The sequence below is a fragment of the Apodemus sylvaticus genome, chromosome 12 (genome assembly GCF_947179515.1).
Source record: "Apodemus sylvaticus chromosome 12, mApoSyl1.1, whole genome shotgun sequence".
Lineage (NCBI taxonomy): Eukaryota > Metazoa > Chordata > Mammalia > Rodentia > Muridae > Apodemus > Apodemus sylvaticus.
Genome location: NC_067483.1, coordinates 84,931,405 through 84,938,898, shown reverse-complemented (window position 1 = coordinate 84,938,898; position 7,494 = coordinate 84,931,405).

Sequence of the window (7,494 nt, the reverse complement as noted above, 5' to 3'; positions counted from 1 at the left end):
TCTGCCGCTGTCTAGTTTCCGGTGGATTCTGGCTACTGTGCTGCCTCCATCACCACATCCCCCACACTTCTCTCTTCTTACTGATATTGGACTAAGATCATCCCTAACCTGCTGTGACCCCATTTTAACTTGGTTATATTTGCAAAGTTCTCATTTACAAACAAGTTGGTATTGCTAGGTGGGAGGAGTTAGGACTCAAATCTGCCGTTTTAGGAATGCAGCCCAGACCACAGAGAGAATGAGGAGGCACAGCTATAGGAGGATTGCACACAGGTACTGTGTTGTCACATGTACTCCAAGGACTCACCCATTAACACATATTGAGAAGAAAAGTGTGATTGTCATAAGAGGAAGATGGAAATACGCCTGTGGGATTTCGAAGTGCGGACAACGTGGCTCATTAAGAGATGAAATGATAGATAGATAGATAGATAGATAGATAGATAGATAGATAGATAGATGATAGATAGATGATAGATAGATAGATGATAGATAGATAAATAGATGATAGATAGATAGATGATAGATAGATAGATGATAGATAGATAGATAGATGATAGATAGATAGATGATAGATAGATAGATGATAGATAGATAGATAGATAGATGATAGATAGATAGATAGATGATAGATAGATGATAGGTAGATAGATGATAAGTAGATAAATAGATGATAGAAAGATAGATGATATATAGATAGCCAAATAGATAATAGGTCTAGATGATAAATAGATAAATAGAAGATAGAAAGACAGATAATATATACATAGACAAATAGTTAGGTGATAGATAGATTGATCAGGGGCAACAGTGACAGAGATAAAGATGGACAAGGATAGGCCCGAGGACCTGGAGAGAGTATGGATTCAGCCCCATTGAGATGCTGAACTGTGAAAAGGAAGAAGTAGGCAGGGGCATAGCTTGATGGGATTGAGGGTGGGTTTTATTTGTTTTCTTTTGTCTGCTTTAAGTAAGACCAACTGCATCAGTAGAAAGGACACCATTTCATTTCGAGGGAGGTACTGAATGTGGAGACCCTGAGGCCTACAGCCAGGGGCTGTGACGCAGAGTTCGATGGGTTACCAGGGTCTGGCATCTCTGGAAGATGAAAGAGGAGCCTGTGAGCACAGGTCCTGGAATCCGTTCCTTAGAGTTTTATGACCCGTTGCTCATGAGTGATCCCATACGTTGTCATTACAACAATCCTCCTTGCAACAACCATCCACCCATCTCCCCGCCCAACACACACACACACACACACACCGCAGAGAATAGTTGAACTACATCTTTCTAGAGTTGCCCTTTTGTGTTCCTTTGGTCAAAACTTATCAATAAATGCTTTCTATAGATCCTGTCTCCTCAGGACTGAGAGGAGGAAGCATCAGGTTGCAGGGTGGGTAATTCAGGCCATATTCTGCTGATTGTGACTGTAGTCCCTTAGGCAGGCGGCACAGGATAATTATCGTCACACTACACATAGAAAAGTAAGCTAGGCTCCATCAAGGGGAGCACTCTAGAGAGCACTACTGAGTAGTGAAAGTTTTAAGAGGTGGAGCTTGGATGGAGGTAGGGTTTGAAAGAACCTCTTTCCTCCTCCTGCAGTGACAGGAACAGGCTTGCTTCCTCAAAGGTAATGAATCCAGCTGATACTGGACAGAAGCCTCCAGACTCAAAAGCTCAAGGAAAGCACCTCCTCTTTTTAAGGAACCTCTGGTGTACTGTTATCAGAAGAAAGCTGACTAGTATACCCAGGATCTGAAGAATAGGCAGATATGGTACAGATCATTTTGGTCACACCGGTGACTGGAGCCAAGGAGCACATAGGCTTGAGAAGCAATGACATGTCAGGTAAGCTGAGTTGGGGCAGAGACACAGTCTATAAGAAGAACAAGTGGGGGGGGGGGGAGGGGGGGAGGGGAGAACGGTGAGTTCTAGAATGGAAAGAAGAGGAATGAATCCAAAATGGCGATCATTAACAATAACATACAATCTCAATGTGGAATGTATGGCTTACAAAGCATTTTTACATAATTTGTTTGCATTTAAATTTGCATTTAATCCTTATAATAGCCCTTGGAGAAGCAAGCAGAAAGGTACTTCCTCCCCCCTCCCCTCACTCCCCCCCCCCACAGATGATTACAACTATAAAATGAGTGCTCCTAAGCAGCAATATATTCAAAAAGAATACAGTGAGAATACCACTGTTGTTATATGTCATCGTCGTCGTCATTGTTGTCATTGTCATTGTTGTTGTTGTTGTTGTTGTCGCTGTCATCGGCGTCAGCGTCGTCATATCCTCCTGGATTGCAGTGGACAGCTCTTCTGTAGTTAGGGTTCCTGCTGACTCCTCACAGCCAGCCCAGGCAGGAATTCTCTGGTCATTTGTCTTAAGGTTTCCCACCGCCCCAGCTGATCTCTGCTTCCCCAGCCAGTTGTGTGTGTCCTCCCTGCCTTTCTGTTGCTTGCCACTAGTGAAGGACTAAGAGTGAACAGCCCCCGCTGGAAAACGCAGTTAGGTGGAGTCCCAAGCTGTCTCTCAAGGGTGAACTTCCTTCTTTACAAAATGACTCATCCACCCACCTGTTCCTTAAGCAAACCAGGGAATGCTCAGCGTGTACAGGACTCCTGGGCAGTAACCTCCAGTGATCAGGAGACACCTCTGCCCTCGAAGGCAGAACAAAGTCACACATGAGAAAGAGGTCAGGGCTGTGCAGGGCATGAAATGCAGAAAGGGGGACACACACACAGGAGTCCTTTCTGCTTTCTGTCACAGTGCCGACAACCCTGGAGTAAGTGGCTTCTATGGGGCAAGGGGCTTCTATGGGGCAAGGGGTTCTGTTGTTGTTTGTTTGTTGTTTGTTGTTGTTTTGGCTCACAGTTTTGGAACCTCCAGTCTATGGTCCCATTGCCTTGGGGCTTGTGGTGGGGCAGCACACCAGAAAGAGAATGCTTGGTAGAGCAAATAACTGTGAAACAATTCAAGAACCAGGAAAGGAGCTAGGGTCCCATAATCTCTTTCAAGGTCACATCTATGCTGAACTAACTTCTTCCTGCTAAGTCCCACTCCTAAGGATTCTACCAAACCCAGTATAGGCATGGACTGCTAAAGCAAACTTTTCTGAGCATGAGCCTTCTCTGTCTCTTCCTGTTACTATGATAAACTATCCCGAGGAAGGATGACCATATTCAGGCTCGCAGTTCAAGGGAATATATTCCAGTATGGTGGACAAAGCATGGTAGCAAGAGCAGGAAGCTTCCTGGCAGCCTTTCCTCAGCAGTCAGGAAGCAGAGAGAGGACAGGAAAGGGGGCTGGATTATAAGCACTAAGGCAGGAAGAAGTCATGAGTTCTAGGCCAGCCAGGGCTACATAGCAACATTCTGTCTCAAAACAAACAAACAAACAAACAAACAAAAAACAAAAGAAAATAAAACAAGATTAATGGAGAGGAATGAGAGAGAGGAAGGGGAGGGGGATGGAAAAAGAGAGGAAGCAAAACAAAGGTTACACAAGGTATAAGACGACCTGTCGCCAGTGCACCGTCAGTGTCGTCAGTGACCGTCGTTTACACGGTACAGCAGGCTCACTTGGAGAGTGTTTGGAAATCTCAGAATCTGAGAAATGCGAAGGAAAATCACCTGCCTCCCCTAACAATGGCCAAGGGTTGGTGACTGCAGCAGGGTTCCTAAGTTAAGCAGCTGCAGTGCCAGCTTTGGAGATAGGCAGAGCTCAACCCATCACTCCGTCGTGACCTTGGGCACGCCACTTCATCCTCGGAATCTTGGTTCTCCTGTATCACAGTTCTTGAGAAGCACCAGCTTCCTGAGGCTTGCTGTGAGAATGTGAGAGTCACTATTAAATGCCCGATTCACAGTAGGTCTCAGTGGTCTCAATGGGAATGAGAACAGACGCTCAGGTTACAGGCAGTGAAGGCCATGGCATGTAGGGATGACCATACAGAGGGAGCACGGGAGGCTGGGAAGGGCAGCAAGGGCTCTCTCCAGAGCAAGCCTGGAAGGCACTGACCTCCACACTCTATGGTTCCTATCCTCTACCTCTTTCCTTTCCCTCCAGGTCGAGATGCTGGCAGGAAGCAGCCTGTGGGTGGTGTAGAAGGTGTGGAAGCTGTGACAGTAATACCAACAGTAGCTGTAGTAATAGCTGGCACCTTCCCGGAGGATCGCTGTGTGCCAGGCACAGAGCCAAGCCCCTTTCTCACCTCCCCCTCAATTCCAAGAAGGGGGATGGAAGGATGGAAGGATAGAAGGGTTCTGCTACAGAAGCTAGGTCTGTAATCGGCCTCCTGGAGATTGGGAACCTACATGGATGATGCCTGATTCCCTACCACCAGACCTTCCTAAACCCACCTCCCTGAGACCTGTGTAAGTTTGTGCTTCTGAGAACAACCAAGTCAGTGGGAAATTACACAGAGCCTGATACACAGTCCAGAAAGACTCGAGCGAGGAAGAGGCTGCTTTCTTCTTAGATTGGAACCTGCCCCATGAACCTCAAATCTACACCCCCACAGAAAGCAAGCACCACCACCCTTCAGCCCTAGCTCACAATATGCTGAACATCAATTAAATGTAAACTAAGTCCTAAACACAAAAAGGAGATGCAGTAGGATTGAGTTTGCTGGCCAGAATTTGTCCTGTTAGAAGGCACAGACAAGCTTTGGGTATTCCAGGGCACACACAGAGTCAGAAAAATTAATGGTAGTTTTCTCCATCAAACACAGGATGGTCTCAGTGGTCTCAATGGATCCCTGCTCCGTGGATGATGTGGGGTACAGCCATTTCCTTTACCACTCTGAGTAGCAGCAAGAGGCAGGAAGCACAATGCGAAACAAAACAAAACCACAACAACAACAAAACCAAGTCTCATATCCACACTCCAACCCAGCTATGTGACTCAGGCCGGTCACTTCTCATCACCTATCTGAGCCAGAGATTAGACAAGGTTGAAATCCCATTTTGTGGCTTTCAAGACCCTCTTTAGTCATTCCAATCTTAATTTCTGGGCCATCAAATCTGAGGCAAAAGAAACTGGTTCCAGGCTTCTTCTAGATTCAGCCTTAGTCATCACTCTTGCAGTAGGTTAGGGCATTTGTGAGGCTATGGTGGAAAGTCAGGCAGTTAGGAACTGTACAGCAGGGGTCAGTAAACCGGTGTGTGTGTGGGGTCTCTGTTACCAAGGGGGAGTGGGCTACAAAGCAGAGTGAGTGAAACACACCAAGAGGAAAGGACGGTTCAGCTTGCGTTTTCTAGAGCCAGGCAATGCAAGCTTGCTCGGAATGTTTGCTGGGTAAGTGGGGAGAGAGAGGGGGAGAGAGGGAGGGAGGGAGGGAGGGAGGGAGGGAGGGAGAGAGAGAGAGAGAGAGAGAGAGAGAGAGAGAGAGAGAGAGAGAGAAGCCACAACCACAGAGATAAGCTAAGCAAGCATTCGAGGTTCCGGCACTCGGACTACCCACCTCACAACTTGTTCCCAGGCACCAGGAGAAGACGTCGACTGAATGTTCCAGGTCGGTGGAGAGGGTCCCTCTAAGGACAGGCCCCAGGGGACAGAAACTGCAGGTGGAATGGCAAAGAGAAGTAAAAGCTGAACACAGCTGAGCCCGGGGGAAGTACTAGCCGGAAAGGGGACAGGCCCAGCAAGAGGAAGAGCTGGCACATCTGGATGCCAACCCCTAGACCTGTACACACCCTGCTCACATGATCTTTAATTCTTTCAAGAGATCTGTGAAGTCTGTATTACTAGCTCCATTTTATTTTTAGAATAGAAAACCACAGCTCAGGCACTGGGAACACAAACATCAAGAATCAGGGAAGTGGAAGGAACGTCTGGGATTTGAACCCAGACTCTGCCATCATTCTTCCCATCTCCCAGGGCTGTCTCCTGGGAGAGCAGTATGGAGACTCAGAACGGGGTATTCCAGTGCCTCCACCCCGCCAGTCACCCTACTGCCCCACTACCCCAAGCATATTGACTGACTAGGCCTATGATCCAAACCCTTTTGATCACCCCTTGCTCTGGTGAGACCTTAGCCAGTCCCCTACCTTCTGCCCCAGCAGTGATCTCCAGCACTGTAGATGCCCCTTGCTACTACCTATCTGCTTCCACAAGATAATGAGGATTTCTTCTGGAATATGCATGGAAATGACTCCCCTTGCTCAAGACCCTATAAGAACTGACCCCATCCAACACCCAAAACACACTCACTGTTCTGATCTCTGTCGTGGGTTGGATGGTGGCTTACTAAAAAATACATCTTCACCCTAGCACCCAGACCCTGTGAGTGCGGCCTTACTTAGAAAAGGAGTCTGCAGATATAACAAACTCTAGGATGTTGTCACATCAGCCTTAAGTCCAATGACCAGTGTCATCAGAAGAAGCTAAAGGAGAGACAGCAGAGGCTAGGAGGCCACATAATGAAGGTAGGGGTTAAACTGCAGCCACAGGAACACGTGGCACCATCGGAAACCTGAAGTGAAGAGTTGGGAAGTTTCCTCAGTGGAGCCTCTGGAGGGAGCATGGCTGTACCAACATCTCCCTTCCCTTCCCCTCCCCTTTCCCTCCCCTCCCCTTCCCCTCTCTCTCCCTCTCCCTCTTGCCCTCTCTTCTTCCTTCCTTCCTTCTTTCCTTCTTTATTTCACTCTAGCACTACAAGACAATATGTTTTAGTCACAGAGTTTGTGGGCATCTGTCCTAGTGGCTCTGAGATGATGAAACGCCCTCTTCACGGTGCTCCAACCAGACTGATTAGGCTGAACAAGGCCTCAGGGTGTCTGGGTCTCCGGGTTCCTCGCCTACGCACACCCATCCCTGACTCCAGTGTGTTCTCCCTCCTGCTCACGGCTGGCTAATCTCTGTCCTCCTGTCCTTTCCTTAGAAACGCCTCTGACGCATCCTGCAAGCTGGCCCCACTTGCTGGGCGTTCCCATCCACCACTTTGCTTCTTATTTTGCAGAACACTCTTGAGGGCTTACGACAGTTTTGTTTTTTGCTTGCTTGTTTATTTCAATCCCCAGTAAATGTCATGGTTAGGGACTTCTGCATTCAGAGACAAGTGGACAGTAGCAACTTTTAAAAATTGCTCTAGAGACAACTAAGGTGCTGGGGGTGAAGTCATCGGAGAACCTCCCAGGCCCACACGAAGCCCTGGGTTCCATATCAGCTGTCTTAGTCAGGGTTTTATTGTTGGGACAAAACACCATGACCAAAAACCAAGTTGTGGGGGAAAGGGTTTATTTGGCTTAGACTTCCATATCTTTGTTCATCATCCTTAAGTCAGGACAGGAACTCAATCAGGGCAGGAACCTGGAGGCAGAGGTTGATGCAGAGGCCATGGAGGGATGCTGCTTACTGGCTTGCTCTCAAGCCTTGCTCAGCCTGCTTTCCTATAGAACCCAGGCCCACCAGCCCAGGATGGCACCGCCCACAATGGGCTGAGCCCTCCGCCAGCCGTCACTAATTGAGAAATGTCTTACTGGATATCT